This window comes from Prosopis cineraria, unplaced genomic scaffold (assembly GCF_029017545.1).
Source record: "Prosopis cineraria cultivar Desert tree isolate PC_DT_omini unplaced genomic scaffold, ASM2901754v1 PC264, whole genome shotgun sequence".
NCBI classification, from domain to species: Eukaryota; Viridiplantae; Streptophyta; class Magnoliopsida; order Fabales; family Fabaceae; genus Prosopis; species Prosopis cineraria.
Window position 1 is genome coordinate 1 of NW_026555591.1, and position 17417 is coordinate 17417.

Genomic DNA, 17417 nt, shown 5'->3' on the forward strand with positions numbered 1-17417 from the left:
GGTTTTTTTTTTAAATTAATCTTCAAACTTAACTATACTGTTTAACAATTTTTTTAAGAAAACAAAATCAAACTTTAAAATCATGCACACCCCTACAGACATTAATAGCTTGAAGTTACAAGCAGGATCAAATCCGCGATGACCTCCTACTTACAAGAGAACTAACACGCCATTAGACTACAAAGTTACTGGCTTTCAAACAGTTCATTAGTTTATTTAGTATATCTACAATAATTAATTTACCGCATATTTCCTAAACTATGCAATTCCCATCTTCTGATTACTAATTTCTTTTCTTACATTTTATAGTCAGAAAGCACTTAGTTATTATTATTATTAGCATCTTGTAAAAGACTAACAAGCTTATGAACTAATCCATAATTTAATTTCTTTATGTAATTAACTAGTTGATTCAGTTGATTGATCAAGCTCTAATAAGAGTAAATTAATAATCCACACTCCTTGTGGTTAAATGATAGACAAGAGAAATTAATACACAGTTTTTGTGAACTATGTTAAAATTATATAAATTATTTTTTGTTAAATAAACATTAATAAAACTCCCACTGTTAGAGTATGACAAGAAGTCTCGTATTGGAAATTAGTTAAAAAGTTGAGAGGTGTATTAGCTTGTGGTAAATCCTATAAACAGATGATATTCAACAATTTTGTTATACATACAAAATCTCAACAAAAGATCAGAGTCAATGGCATATTCCATTCAGAATATTCACGCGTATGAGATATTTTACACATGAACAAGTCCGGACATGTGCCCATAAGTAGGTATGAGTTTAGCAAGCTTAACCATGAGCAAATAATACATGTGTGTTCGAAGTTGCCCATGAGCAACATATATGAACAAGCCTAAGTTGGGAGAGACGAATTGAAGCAACTAGGATTGAAAATTTCGTGGATTTTGGTAGCAAAGCCACTCTATCACTTACAAAACTCAGTTACATATTTAAATTATTAGCAAAGGATTCTGCTTGTAGTTCTATGTGATCATCTACTATAAGGACAAAATTGCTCCAATTGAAAGTTTATGATACCAATTTCTCCTTTAGACAAACTCCTAGGGTAAAATTACACTTTATTAACCCTTATAATTGTTAAACTAACAGGGAACATTGGTTAAACATTACTATACAATGTAACATTGTACCTTTTTGAAAACTTCTAGACTAACGTTGCACCAATAGAAAGTTAAACGATGCTAGTTGCATCTTACAGAAAACAACCATTATTTCATGATTAAGGTCCAAAGTGATATTTTAAAATTAAAAATGATCTAACTTTAGAAAAATAAAAATTATAAAATGTACTTAAATAAATATGCTTGGGACCTAAGTCTTGCAATTACAAAGAAGACTTGTGACCCTCGATCATCAGTAACAATAATGCAAGTTGAATTGCTGGCTCTAGAAAAAGTGCATAATTTGGACTTGGCTAATTAATCTTCTCCTTGATAAGACTTTAGTTGGATGAATGTGGGTTTGTAAAACTAAAACTCTCTTGCAGCTCTTTAGATGTCTTCAAGGCACGTCTGGTGGCTGAGCAAAGGTAACACTCAAGAGTATGTCATCGATTATGAAGAAATCTTTGTTCCTAGTACCCATCTTACTTCTGTTTACAATCTTCTTGCCATTGATATGGTTAAGCAGTGGAATCTTCATCAGGTGGATGTCAAAAATTCTTTGCTTAAAAGTCAAAAATTCTTAAAAGTTTACATGAAACCTCCTCCTAGCTATCTTCATCCACTAAATAAAGTTTGTCATCTTCGTCAAGCTTTATATGATGTTCAAAAAGCTTCTCGTGCTTGGTTCACTAAATTTTGTTCCGCTATCAATCAGTGTGGGTCTTCATGCAGCCCTTACGTTTATTCACTTGTTGTTCACATAATTGATCGTGGGATTGTTCTGTTGCTCCTCAATGAGGATGATTCAATAGGGATCCGCGAAGTCAAGACCTTTCTTGAAACATTAAATCTTCCGGGGGGCGTTACAAATAGTTTCAACTCATAATATTTTTCCTATAAAATAATTGCAACTTCACTTTTTTGCATGCAGGTTTTTCTACTTTGTTTTCACGAAATTCAATTAAAATTTTATACCATGAATATTTAAAATTTAGTTATTAATTGACTCCGTCGAATATAAAATATGCCGATCTATCAATGACCAGCAATTAGCTAAGAAGACTATTTAAAAATATAAATATTGTATCCATCATGGATTCATGATAGAATTGAAGTCATTCAACATGGAAACTGGATAACGACCCTAAATTACTCATCAATATTATAGTTTCAGATAATTTGAACTCATTGATCTCGAAATTTAATTTTTTAAGTGATAGTTGAATAATTATTTATCATATTTTTAAAACTTTCCTTTCAAGACCTAATAATGCATAACAAATATAATTTTAAAGCCTCACTCTCACTCTCACTCTCACTCCCACTATCAATCCCAATCCCTATAAATTCAAGCTGTGTACCAAACACAGCCCTAGTTTTTGCGAGAATTAGAGGTCCACAAACATGATTTTCACTATCACTCTAATTTTTGCATGAATCAACCGATTTCGTATGAATGAGTTAGACAGAACTAAGCATCACACTGCAGCTCTAATTCTTGACATCATAACATCTTGTTCTTGCAAAAAATGTGATCTAACACAATTTTAAGGCTAATTCACGCAAGCACAAAAACTAGTTCACTCGTGAATGAGTGACATTTCAGCATAGAATTTTTTAAAGTTGTGACTCATGCAATAAAACTATAAATTTAGTAAGTTATAGTTGAAAAGCTCTTGAAATATAGTTTTCAATAAATAAGCTTTATGACTAAATTCAACTTAATTTGTGTTCTATATCTCTAATCAATTTCTAATAATCATAACTTTCTCATTAGGACTCCATTTTTAGTACATAAATTATCATCAAAAATCTAGAGTCTACTTTCAAATGAGATATATTCCATTTCAAAATAATATGTATTGTAAGAGATATGATAAAAATGTGGCTATAGGTCAAAACTGAATTTTTCTGCAGAATTTACATCAAAGCTTAAATTTCAAATATTGATAACTTTTTCAACTTAACTTTGCTTTGAGTAAATAAAAGATCTTTGAAAACCTTATGGAGTTAATGATAACAAAATTCCTAATCTTGTGAGTTATAAATGACCAAAGATTAAAAAAAAGCATGATAATAGAAAATTATTTCTCACTATTTCTTATTTAAGAACTAAAATACATGCTTTGATTTGAAATATCTCAAGCTAATTAATGCATATCTAAGTCAATGAGTTCGATAAAAAAAATTTCTAGCCTAAGGATATAAATATAATACCAATCAAGTCCAAGGCTATGATGCATCCATACTTGCATAAATGGTATTCACTCTTCTTAAGCTCATTTTGGATGATCCTTGTCTTTATCTTTTTGTTCTTCATTAATATTGAGTGTAGCATGCTAATGGTAGTTTTAATTCTTTTTCTTCATGCTCATTCTCATTTGTACTTTAGATAACCTTCAATGACATAATATGAATAAAATGATTAGTTTAAGTATCAGTATGCATGAGAACAACTCTAAAAGCTATTATGTCGTGCATATGAAAAGTCCTACATTTATTTAGTAAATATCCAAGTTATGAAAATATGATAGTATACAATAACTTCTATGTACATAAAATTATTTTTTTAAATCTCATATAATATGGAACAATATAGATGAAAATACTTTAAAGCACATGTTCATTTATTGTAGTCAACTACTATATTTATGAAAACAATTAGATATAAGTATAATTAACTTCACTAATATTTGTCATCATCAAAACTTATATTAAATAGAATATCACAAGCCATTATGTCCAAGAGATGCCTCTTTGATCTTGTCGACTTTCTTCTTTTAAAGCGAGGGAGTAGTCGTTCCATGTTTCACTTAAAACGGTCACTACTCCACTTCTCTATTGGACTGGGTCGTTACTTGCCTTGGTATTTTTCAAGCCTATTTCCATTTAATTGGCCAAAGAGAACATGCAAGGGAAAATGATAATTAGGGACTTTGCAAGAACATTAATAATAATTCTAAATTCTAAATTATTGAAATCATAATAACAAACCATGATCCTTATTTGCAATAAATTATTTTTTATTGATTGACTTGAGATTTGCAATGACCTTTGGTAAATTCTCAACTAATACTACAAAGATTTTCAACTAAATTTTGTTAATTTCCAAAGCGATCACAAAAAAATCACAAGTGATTGGCTTACAATTCACAAATGACTTTCATATATTTCTAACTGATGTTACAAATAATATCAAATGTATTTAATAGATTTTTCAAGTGATTTATCTATATATTGAAAGTAAAAAATTATAAGTGATTGGCTTGCGATTTATAAGAGACTCATAAATTCAAAAATAAGTTATAAATAATTTCAACGATATTTACTTGATTTTCTAAGTAGTTTATTTGTATATTAATAGTAAAAATTGATATTCTCAATTAACTTTTGTAAATTCTCAATTGATATTACAAATGATCCCAAGTGTTGTTTAGTAGATTTTCTAGCTGAGTATTCACATTTTTTTATTACAAGTAAGAATCATGATGTTTTATTGAATTTCAATAATTTAAGCTATGTAATTGTTATTAATATTCTTACAGGGTCCCTAATTGTCATTTCCCCAACATGTTAGGCTAAACAGTGTCCAATCACAAATTAGGTTACAAAACTGACTTTTGCTAATAGACTTTGACAAGCTGATTTTTAGCAAATGAAAAAAAAAAATCAAATTTTTTAATTTTGGTTTACCATCCGACAATATTTATATGTTAAACTTAATAGTTATTCATAAATGCCACCTTGTCATTATTTGACCTTATCATCTGTGGGTAATACTTATATAACTAGACCAATTAGTGGTGACACCTGTTCATTAGTTAAGTAAAGGTTAAAATATCGTCAAATGAAATAATTCATAATTAAATTAATATAATTATAAAATCATAGTTAAACCAAAGAATCGGTCAATGCTTTCTGACCAGAACACCTCATTATATTAAAGAAAAGAAAAATAGTTGAATAGCCAAAACCACTCTCCCATTATTTTTATATAAATTTGTATGTGTTAGTGTCTTGAGTAAGTGACGCATCACTTATCATCAAACGTAATAATGGTTTCCAGTTCCACCTCTTATTGAATCATCTCAATAACAAATTCAGGCTAGTTTAAGTACTAATAACTCTGGTCTTTTAAATAAGTGATTGGTATTAGAATCTTAGTTTTATGTATGAAATAAACCTAATTAATATAGTCTATCTTTTTACTGACGAATAATACTTGAGGCCTTAGGAGAAAAATCAACTTAATTTGTTTTGAATAATTTTCCTTTGGACCACAATTTGTTTTGGGTAATTTACAATTTTTAGTTTTCTTTTTTAATTCAACCATTATATTAGAAAAACATGTTAGTTTGTAAGTTGCTGATCAGATTAGTTTAATATAATCAAATCTTAATTAGTAAGAAAAAAGAAAAGAAAACATATTAGTTTTGCATAAAATCTCTCTTAAATTTTACTGAAATTTACTGGCATTTAATTTATTTTAAAAATATATAAAAAATTATCAGTTTGCTACCTATCAAATATATATAATCAAATCTTAATTAGTAAATTCTTCATTAACCAGTCATATAAATACATCTCATTCTTCAAGATCTATAGTATATGTATGGAAGAACATGTCAAACTTCCCATAAATAACAAAGAGAGGCCAGCTCGTATATTTTAATAAAGATCAAGTTCAAGTATTGTTGGAAGACTAATTAAAATTACAGTATAAATCCCATTATTCTAATAGAAATTGCTTGAATGGACACAACTACCCCCTAACTTTGTGTTATAAATTGATGTGGTCGACGCTTGCAGAGATATACAAACATTCAAACCTAATTATGGCTTTCAAGAGGCAATATCCTATTTTGGTGATTCTCTTTCTTTCTGTGTTGCTTCTTTCTGCTGAAGCAACAGCAAAGAAGGTTGGTGAGTGATTACTTCTTGTCGAATATTTTCTAGTTTATTTGATATTAGCAGAACATGCACATACTCATCTATATATGTTCTATCTCGAACTTTTCATATGAATCGATGCTATTTAAATTTTATAGAACTAAAATATTATATTTTAAAAGAGAGACTCGATCTGATCAAGGCTAGGAATGCATATGGGTCTTAATTTTGTTTTCTAAGTGGGTTCTTCTGTTTTTCCTTTCTGGTTTTTTTTTTTTTTTTGCTTTTTTGTTTTTTGTTTTTTTTTTGCTTGTACTTTTTCGGGTTTTGTGTGCTCATGATATATAGTCTTCGCGCTTTGTGGCCAAACGAAACAGAAAAAACCTGACAAACAAAATATTTATAATTTAAATAGATGGACAAATAAATTGATTTATAAGATATTTAATTAGAAGGAACACAATTGTATTATTATTATTATTATATTATTATTATTATTAATTTTAGGGTGGGGAGAAGGGATGGGATTATTGTTGGTTTCGGTACAGATGAATAAATTAAAATAAAAAGAAATTTATAAATTGATAAGATAAGTATCAGGCAAGAAATAAAAGAATGCGGTACCAATGGATATTGAAAAACTCAGTTAATCTGGCCTTAATTATTAATTGTCTGCCCTCAATAGGAAATTACTTTCTTCTTTCAAATAGATTAACTCAGTGTTTATATATAAGGAATTGAGTGAAAAAGGTTGTTTGAATAAAATGATGAATTGTCTCTTTTCTATACAAAATAAAACCTAACGAGTGTGCAATTTGCCTTAGCTTGTCTCCCTTTTTTGAGGAAAGTGACAATTAGGGACCCATAAGAATATTAATGACAATTAAAAAACATTAATAAGTGCTCTTTAAGTCTAAAGGCATTTATTGGTGAACCTTAGGATGTAACATATCGAGACTTTTTTTTTTTTTTAATAGAAACGTAGACCAAATAGAATTTATGATATGCTCATCTGGCTTATCGTTGAATCACATGTTGACCTTACAAATTAAGTGCAGATCAAACTCAAAGATCCCATTTCTTGGTTATAAATTCAAAAGCAGAAATAGAATCTGAATGAGTTCATTTGACACGCACACACATAAGTAAAATGGGCATAGGGATAAAGAGATTAGATATGCAATGCCCAATTTCTCTTAAAACTGTTTGGGTGGGGTAAATGCCCAATTTCTCTTAAAACTGTTTTGGTGGGGTAAGTTAATATTTCATAGGGCTAATGAGATTAATTTACCAAAAAGAAAAAGAAAATAAAAAGAAAAAGAAAAAAAGAACGTAATTTATATAGCTCCTTTTTTGGGCGCGGATTGCGTAAAATAGTCGACACAATATTTGTTCCATCTCGTAGAAAAATTAGAGTGAAATTCTCTCTAGAACAATTTATTCTCGTTGACATTCATTGGAAACATCTGATCATATCACGAAATAAAAAGCACCAATGCTTCTCAAATTTTATTTTCTATATATATATATATATTGACACACACATGCAAACAATGCTATTATTAGCATATTGATTGATTCAATTTTCTTTTTGATTATCAAAAAATGAAGAAAAATAATAGTTGAATTCTTGTTTTTCTATAGATTCACAAGAGAGAAGGATACTCGCCACCCAAGTATGAAGCAATCGATGTTTGAAAAGAGTGACATCACGTGATAAACCTCGTTGCCACATTTATTAGCAATAATAATAATAATAATAATAATAATAATAATAATGTAATGCTTCTGATCTATTTGTAAACTCATTGTCTAAATAGTTATTTAGTTATTTTGTATATTGTAATGTTATTACAAACCCAAGGGCTCCACAACAATTATGTAATGTTGAAATATTTATAAATATTTATGGATTACATTACTTAATAAGCTCAGACAGATCAATCTTTATGATTTTGTGTGAATCATTATAGGCGGACTACATAAGTGAGCCCAATGGATAAAGGCCCAACCTACAACCTTGCAACCATTAGTTATTCTTTATTTTTTAATTGACTGAGTCAAGGATAATGTGAGATTAATTAATTAATTAATTTATCAAGTTTACTGATTTGATCCATATAAGTCGATCAGTTAATAATTAAAATACATAATATTTTTCACTCTCCATTATCTCTAAACTCTTTGCAAACTACTGGGATCTAGTGGGTTGTAAGTCTGCCAATTCTCAAGGTAAACGAGGAGTGACAATCAAACGTATATTTTTCATGTACACATGTTACTTTGCTTAATCTTAGTTGTAATATTTTTGAAGAGTTCTTTAATTATTTACGAAGCACCCATACTTTAAAATAAAAATATAAACGTGCCCGGGTTCAATACATGTCTGATACGGTTAGTTTCTGACACACATCAATATTCTACTATTTTTATTGTCATATTTTTTTCATTAAAAATATTTATATGACTTAAAAAATTAAAAAAGTAATATTTTAATAGGTAAATGAGCAAATTACCCCTTAAATTTTAGGTCCAAAAGCATATAGTCCTTGAACTCATTCACTGTGCCAATTTTCTCTCAACCTTTAAAAAAATGTGCAATCTGACCTATGCGATTAACAAAAGTTAACTTTAATAGTTAGTTAACTAAAAATAACAAAAAAGGCATAAAAAATGACAGAGAAAAGGTTGGATCCTCTTTTGTAATTTTTTGATTCTTTTCTATAATTTTTGAGGTCATTTTTTGATCAACTAATTATCAAAGTTAACTTTTATTAATGGCATGAGTCAGATTGCAATGTTTTCAAAAGATGAGAGAACAATTTATACAATAAACAAGTTTAGGATCATTGGTGCTGATATACACTATTTGAATTTGGTTATAAATATATTTATATTACTTTACAAATTCTTTTATAAGATCATACTTTATTACTTCACTCTCTGCTTGCATGTTTATCTTCGTTTTTAAAATTCAATTAAAACATTATACTATGAACATTAAAGTTTAGTCGTTATAAATTGACTCCGTCAAATATAAAATATCCCGATCTAACCTGGAAGATTTGGACATAAATAGGAAATCCGTAGGCTTATAAGAATAAATTTAACTTAAATAAGTTAAAATGTTATTTTTAAATTTAAAATTTTTAAAGTTATACATCTTATGAAGTATTTAAGATAGTTATCCCATATCTAATAAGATTTCCTAGTACTCCAACAAACCCTTAAAATAATGTATTTTAAATTATATATAAATATAAAGATATTTAATAAGATCTCATGGTTCAAGAAAATGTCTAACAAAAAATGAAAGAGAAACATCTTAGTTTCTGTTTATAAAAATAAAGAGAATATTTAGAATTGTGCCAATTACAGAGGAATTAAAATTATAAGTCATACTTTTATTGTATGAAAAAGTGATTGAGCACAGGAGATATCTTCGCTTTTTCATACATGTGAGTGATATTAATTACTTCTTGTTGAATCTCTTCTAGCTTATTTAATATTAACAAAACATACACTTACTCATCTATTTTCTATCTCAAACTTGTCATAAGAATCTATGCTATTTAAATTTTACAGAACTAACAATAGTGTAATTCAAACTTATAAAAGAGACCCGATCTGACGAAGGCTAGGAACACATATGGGTCTTAGTTTTGTTTTCTATCTGGGTTCTTCTACTTTTCCTTTCTGGGTTTCTTTTTTTTTTTTTGCTTGTACTATTTCTTTTTTAAGAAGTAAAATACATGTTTTGATTTGAAATTTCTTGAGCCAGTAAATGCATACTTAAATCAATTAGTTTAACACAGAAATTTCTAGCTTAAAAATATTATATCTATCAAATCAAATGCTATGATGCATCCAAGCTTATGTAAATGGTTTTCATTCTTTTTAATCTTATTTTGAATCATCCTTGTCTTTATCTTTATATTCTTCATTAATATTGAGTGCAGCATGCTAGGGATGGCTTCAATCCTTTCTATTTATACTCACTCTCATTTGTACTTTGGATAATCTTCAAACATGAATAAAATGATTAGTCCAAGTATCAATACACTTGAGAAGTCTTATATTTAGTAAATATCCAAGCTATGAAAATAATACCTTGAGCACTCTTGGATATTCAATCATTTTAGAAAAAAAAATTATGATAATATAAAATAACTTCTATACACATAAAATTATTTTTCCAAATCTTATATAATATAGAACAATATAGATAAAAAATACTTTAAGGTACTTGTTCTTTAGTTATAATTAATTACTATATTTATAAAAATAATTAGACATAATTATAGTGAATTTCTTTAATATTTTATCATTATCAAAACTTATATAAATCATAATATCACAAGCCATTATATATATTCAACAAATGTCACAAGCCATTATATTTGGACTGGGCCGTTACTCGCTTGGGTGTCTTTCAAGCCCATTTCCATTTAATCGGTGGAAGAGAACATGATTTTTGCTAATAAATTTTTGAGCTGATTTTTAGCAAATGAAAAATAAATCAAATTGAAAAAATTACATATAGGTCTCATGGTTTATACTTATTTACAAGTAAGTCCTATAAAATTTAGAAACCACAACTAGATCCTTTGGGACCTAAATGTAATTTGAAATTGGGATAAAAAGATAATAATACCATTATTAAACATATACTGTACATTACATCAGTAATATAATTTATAGGCTTAATTTTCAATTTGGACCTTAAACTATAGGTCCAAAGGTGGTTTGAACTATAAACTTTAAAAACAATTTTGGTTTCAAATAATGTAAGCAGCCTACACTTCTTGAGGATCGTTGAGAGGCTCTTTATTGAATTGACTAAAATATCTTTTGAGAATATCTTCCTTTTCGATGTAAATATTTAATTATGTGATATTTTTGAGATTATGTTTTAGATGATCCACAATAACTATAGATAGGATACTAATATGTAATTTATATTGTCTGGCTCTCTGACAAAGCAAAGCTTCATATTTTTGATTTGGTTTTGTAGAGGATTATTGTAGAGATTTTTGGGAGGTCTCAATTGCAAGGGAGGTTTTATCAAAATTTCTACAGAATTATTGAAACTTTTATTATAATGATTTTTATTTAGTATGGCATAATTTTTAGTTCGAATTCAATTGTTTTAAAAATAGAAAGATTTTTCAATTTAAAGCTTAAGAGATGTGTAATAGGATCCACATCCCATGTCGGTCATCTTTTATTTTTGAGACGTGACATATATAATTATAAATCATAGTTAAACCAAAGAATCGGTCAATGCTTTCTGACTAAAACACCCCATTATATTAAAGAAAAGAAAAATACTTGAATAGAAAAAAACTATCCTCCCATTTTTTTTATATAAATTTTTATGTGTTAGTGTCACGAGTAAGACGCATCGCTTATCATCAAACGTAATAATGGGGTTTCCAGTTCCACCTCTTATTGAATCATCTCAGTAACAAATTCGGGTTAACGTAAGTACTAGAAACTGTAGTCTTTTAAATAAGCTGATTGGTATTGGATTCTTAGTTTTATATAATGAAATCTTAATTAGTAAATTCTCCATTGCCGAATCATATAACATGCATCTCATTCTTTAAGCTCTATAATCTTTGCATGGAAGAACATGTCAAACTTCCCTGAAATTACAAAGAGGGGCCAGTTAGTATATTTTGGAAGACTAATTAAAATTACGGTGCAAAACCCATTATTCTTATAGAAAAACGCTTGAATGGACACAACTGCCCCCTAACTTTTGTTATAAATTGATGTGATCGACGCTTACGGAGATATACGAGTTAAATATTCAAACCTAATTATGGCTTTCAAGAGGCACTCTCTTATATTTTGGTGTTTCTCTTTCTTTCTGTGTTGCTTCTTTCTGGGAAGCTCAGTGGTGCTTCATGCTTCTTCGTACATGTGAGCATTTTCTCCTAATCATCTAAGCATTTTTTCCTTTGTTCATAGCTTCTGCAATGGCTGACGATCTGAAATCCTCCCTAACCTTAGACTTCAATCATCCCCTCTATCTTCATCTGTCCAACACTCAGACTTTAACCCTTATCTCATAAGTCCTTACTGGATTAGATAACTACACAGTCTAGAGTCATGCAATTGGGCTATCGATCCTTGGGAAGAATAAACTGGGTTTCATCACAGTCTCTTGTACACAAGAAAGCCAAGACGCTAAGTTATGCAATTAGCAGGATCGCTGTAATGCGATTGTAATCTCCTGGCTCATCAACTTGGTGAACAAGCAGATAGAAAAAGGAATCATTTTTACTGATAGTGCATACTTGATTTGGAAGGATTTAGAAGAAAGATTTCACAAGACTAATGGAACTAGGATTTATTTTGTTCACCGGTCTCTATCAAGCTGTGCATAGGGATAGTTGAATGTGTCTGCTTAATACACAAGGATGAAGGAATTGTGGGATGAATATAGTATGCTTGTACCACTCTCTTCCTATCAATGTGCAACATCAAAGGATTATGTTCAAATAGTCAAAAAAGTAGTGCCTATTTCAATTTTTGATGGGCCTTAATGATGATTACCAAGGGGTTTGTTCTCAAATTCTTCTGATGAGTCCTCTACCGAGTTTTAATCATGCTTACTCCATGATATCCCAAGAAAGGATCAATGAGGTATCTCTTCTCAAGGACAGACAGCCCCTTTTGAACCTACTACCATGAACGTGAGAGGTGGCTAGACAGGTAGAAGAAGAGGAAAGGGAAGATCACAAGATGAGTGTACTCATTATAAGAGGTGAGGTCACAAGCGAGAGAATTACTACCATCATATTGGATTTCCTACCAACTTCAAGAGCCAAGGAAAGTTAGAAATTCAAGTCAATCAAGTTGATAGAGAACAGTAAGAAATAAATTCTCCATCTTTCACAAGGTATGATCAAATACTACAACTCCTGAAGAAAGAAACAAATGAGGTGGCGGTAGGAATAGTCAACTACATTGAGGAACATGTGTCGGGTTTGCTTAATACTCTTTCCCCTCAATTTATACTTCTAATTGGATATTGGATTCTAGTGTGTCCTGTCACATTATTGGTAGTCTTACTCTATTAGATTTTGCTAGACCATATACTGGACCTCTAAGATTGATTAAAATGCCTAATGGAGATAAAATCACTATAACTCATACTGGATCTGTGAGATTATTTAATAATCTGATTCTGCTTGATGTTTATTATTCACCACAATGTTGTTTTAATCTAATTTTTGTCTCAAAATTAACTAAGAATACAAGGTGCATTGTATCTTTTTACCCTGAATTTTGTACCTTGCAGGAGATGTCAACTAGGAGTTCCTGAAAGATTGGTAAACTCAACAAAGGGTTATACTTATTTGGAAAGGATATAAAATTGGACAACATTAGAGCTAAGAGGAATCACTATATAAATAAAGAACAAAATTCAGTTTTATGGCATAATAGGTTAGGTCATGCCCCTTTAGATACCCTTAGGCATTTAGAAAAGCTAAATATAAACGTTAATAATGCCACTCAGAACATATATGAGGTTTGTGTTTGTGCTAAGCAAACAAAACTGCCCTTCTCTCCTAGTACTTCTAAAACCTCTTCTTGCTTTGAATTGATTCATGTAGATGTTTGGGGACCATATAAGCAACCTGCATATAATAGTCATAGATTTTTTCTTAGTATTATTGATGACTTTTCTCAGTGCACTTAGTTATACTTGTTAAAATACAAGGATGAAACTGTGCAATGTATTCAAAATTTTCTTGCTTATGTTCATACTCAATTCTCTTCTCAAATCAGGAAAGTTAAGAGTGATAATGGCCTTGAGTTTATAAATTCTAAAATTAAAAACATATTTAACAATGAAGGTATCTTGCATGTAACCTCTTGTCCTTACACCCCCTAGCAAAATGGGGTGGTTGAAAAGAAATATAGACATTTACTAAAGGTAGCCCAGAGTTTGACTTTTCACTCAAACATGCCTTTAAAAGTTTGGGGGGAAAATGTCAAGATTGCTGCCTTTTTAATCAACATAATACCTTCAAAAATTTTAGGCTATAAAACTTCTTATGAAATTTTGCATAAAAGAGAACCAAATTTGTCTTCTATAAAGGTTTTTGAGTGTCTAGCTTTTGCTACTGTTTTACATTCTCTTGATAAATTTATGCCTAGGTTTGAACCATGTATTTTCATGGGTTATCCTCCTAATTAAGAGGGTTTTATCTTGTATAATCTTAAGACTAAGAAAATGTTTGTGAGTAGACATGTGACTTTTATGGAACATAACTTAACTTTTTGCAATAAAATTATTTCTGGAGAAGATAAGCCTATACCTTTTACTATTGTTGATCCTTTCTTGTTTGAGAGTGATTTTCCATTGACTATTAGAGACCATAGTGCTCCCAATGATCAGCCAATAGATTCAAAACTAGATCCAGCTCTATATGATCCACCTTTGCATGAAGAGGAGGAAGGTAACCCATCTCCTATGGATCCTAAATGCATCCAGCCACCTCTAGGACAAGTAGGGAGACCTCCATCTTGGCTAAATGATTATATATGTCATGCAAATAAGGTGGATATAGGAAAAAAGGTAAAATGCAAATACCCTATACATGAGTATATGACCTATGCAAATATTTCCTTGGATTATCAGTACTATCTATTGCATATTGATGATTTCCTTGAACCATCTAGCTTTGAAGAAGCTGTAAAAAATTAGAAATGGGTAGATGCTATGAAAGATAAAATAAAGGCATTAGAGGATAATAAAACTTGGATAATTGTGGATTTGCCTAAAGGGAAGAAACCAATAGGATATAGATGGGTGTAAAAGAAGAATATAGGATAGATGAGAGTTTAGAAAGGTGTAAAGTTGGGCTTGTTGCTAAAGGGTATAGCCAGCATGAGGGAATTGATTATTTTGAAATATTTTCCCCTATGGTTAAGATGGTAACTGTAAGAACTGTGCTTACTCTTGCTGCAATGCATGCTTGGCCTATATTTCAAATAGACATGCATAATGCTTTCTTACAAGGGGATTTGCATGAAGAGGTTTACATGAAAATCCCATAGGGATTTGATCAAGTTGGCCATAATAAAGTTGCCAAATTGATCAAATCTTTGTATGGCCAAAAGCAAGCATCAAGGCAATGGAATGAGAAACTCACTAATGTTTTAATCCAAAGGGGTTTAGATAAAGCAAGTATGATTATTCTCTCTTTATTAAACAAGACATGATTGAAATTACTCTCAGTTTAGCCTATGTTGATGATCTAGTTGTTATTGGTAATAATATGAAGAGTATAAATGCAATTAAGCAATACTTGCATAAAAAATTTAAGATAACATATTTGGGGAACTTGAAGTATTTTTTGGGATAGAACTGGCAAGATCTGAAAAGGGCATAATCTTAACTCAAAGAACATATACCATAGATTTGATTTCTGACATGGGATTAAGTAGGGCTAAGCCTTTTAGTATCCCAATAGAGCAAAATGTGCATTTGTGTGCAAAAGCATGTGTTACTGATGAAAAGGAAAAACAAAAGGGAAGAAAAGGTTCAGACAAGAAGAAGGAAGAGGATCCTTTTTTAAAGGACCCAACTTCTTATAGAAGGTTAATAGGTGTATTGTCTTATCTTATCACTACCCATCTGACATAAGCTTTGTTGTACAGAATTTGAGCCAATTTATGAATGCTCCATGAAAATCTCACATGGAAGCTACTATACGAGTAGTAAGATACCTCAAAGGATGTCCAAGGATGGGAATATTGCTTTCTGCATCTCAAGGAAACACTTTGGAGTGTTTTGTAGACTTTGATTGGGGAACCTATGGTGATAAAAGAAGGTTAGTCACAAGCTATGCGGTGAAGTTTGCTGGTTTGCTGATTTGTTGGAAGACCAAGAAACAGAACACTATTTCTAGATCTTCAGCAGAGGCAAAATACCGAGCACTAGGATTAGCTGTTGCAGAAGTTGTTTTTGTCACTCGGATGCTTAAAGATCTTGGGTTGTGTGCTGTTGAACTAGTCCAAGTATTTTGTGATAGTCAAGCAGCGATTCATATAGCTAATAATCCAGTTTTCCATGAGAGAACCAAACATATAGAAATAGATTTTCATTTTGTTAGAGAAAAATTGCAACAAGGCCTGATTGTCTTGTAGCATGTTAGGACTAAAGAGCAATTAGCTGATGTATTTACTAAAGCTCTTGGTAGGGAGGATCATGAAAGGATGATGTACAAGTTGGGAACCATAAATTTATATGGTATCAAACTTGAGGGGGGGTGTGAGAAATAATTAGTGTTGGTTTATTAGTTTGTTAGTTATATTTTATTAGTGTTGCTTGTTACGTGTTGGTTTGTTAGTCTATGGGATATAAATAGACCTATTGTATAGAGTGTTTTTTTGACTCAGAAGGAATAATAATATTTTGATTCTTTCATGGTTTGGGCTCTTCAAACTTCACAATAAACATTTTATCTATTTTGAAGGATAGCTTTTATGGATTTTAATAACGGAAAAAGATGTCTGTAGATTTTAAAAAAAGAGCAAAAACTTCTAAAAGTAAGAGAAATTTGATTCTTATTTAAAAGAAAAAATTGTAGATTTTTTTTTCCTTTGGTTACGTTGTGATTTAGAAATAAACCAGATATCAGTGTGAATAAAATTCATGGGAAGCACGAGCAAATCTGTTAAATAATAACAACTACTTCGTCCAGACTTTTTTACAAGAGTCTCTGTTTTTTTGTTTGTTTTTAAGTTAAAAATTTCCCATTGTTCCTTGCATTTGTTAAAACTTCGTACCCACCCACTTTAGTTTGCGTTATAAATTGATTGATTGAATTTATGAGTATTGTGAAATACAGATATCAAGCCTGATAACTATAATGGCTTTCAAAAGGCTGTCTCTTATTTTGGGGATTCTCTCTCTCGTTCTTTTTTTTTTTTACGTTGCTTCTTACTGCTGAAGCATTCAAAGAAAGCAAGCTTGAAGATAAATGTGTTCTGCTTGACCTTTGATAATTTCTTGGCTCTTGGATTTTAGAGAGAGAGAGAAAGGGCGGCAATAATTGTCAATTAACAATGGATAAAAAAGAACAAAAGAAATGAAGTTGAAGAAAAAGCAAAAGAAAGAAAGTAAAGGAGAAAAAGGAAAGAAGATAGAGTAAAAATGACAAAAGAAAAAAGACAATAACAAAGTTGGTGAAAAAGACAAAGAAATGGACACAATTTAAAGAAAGCTAAAAGAAATAAAGCAATAGGAAGTAAATGTATTGTTAAGCAAAAAGTAAGAAAACTAAAATATAAAAAGTAATATCGAAAGGAAAACTTTCCTCATTTTCCATTAGAATTAGCTTAAAATTGGGTAAAAAAAGTACAT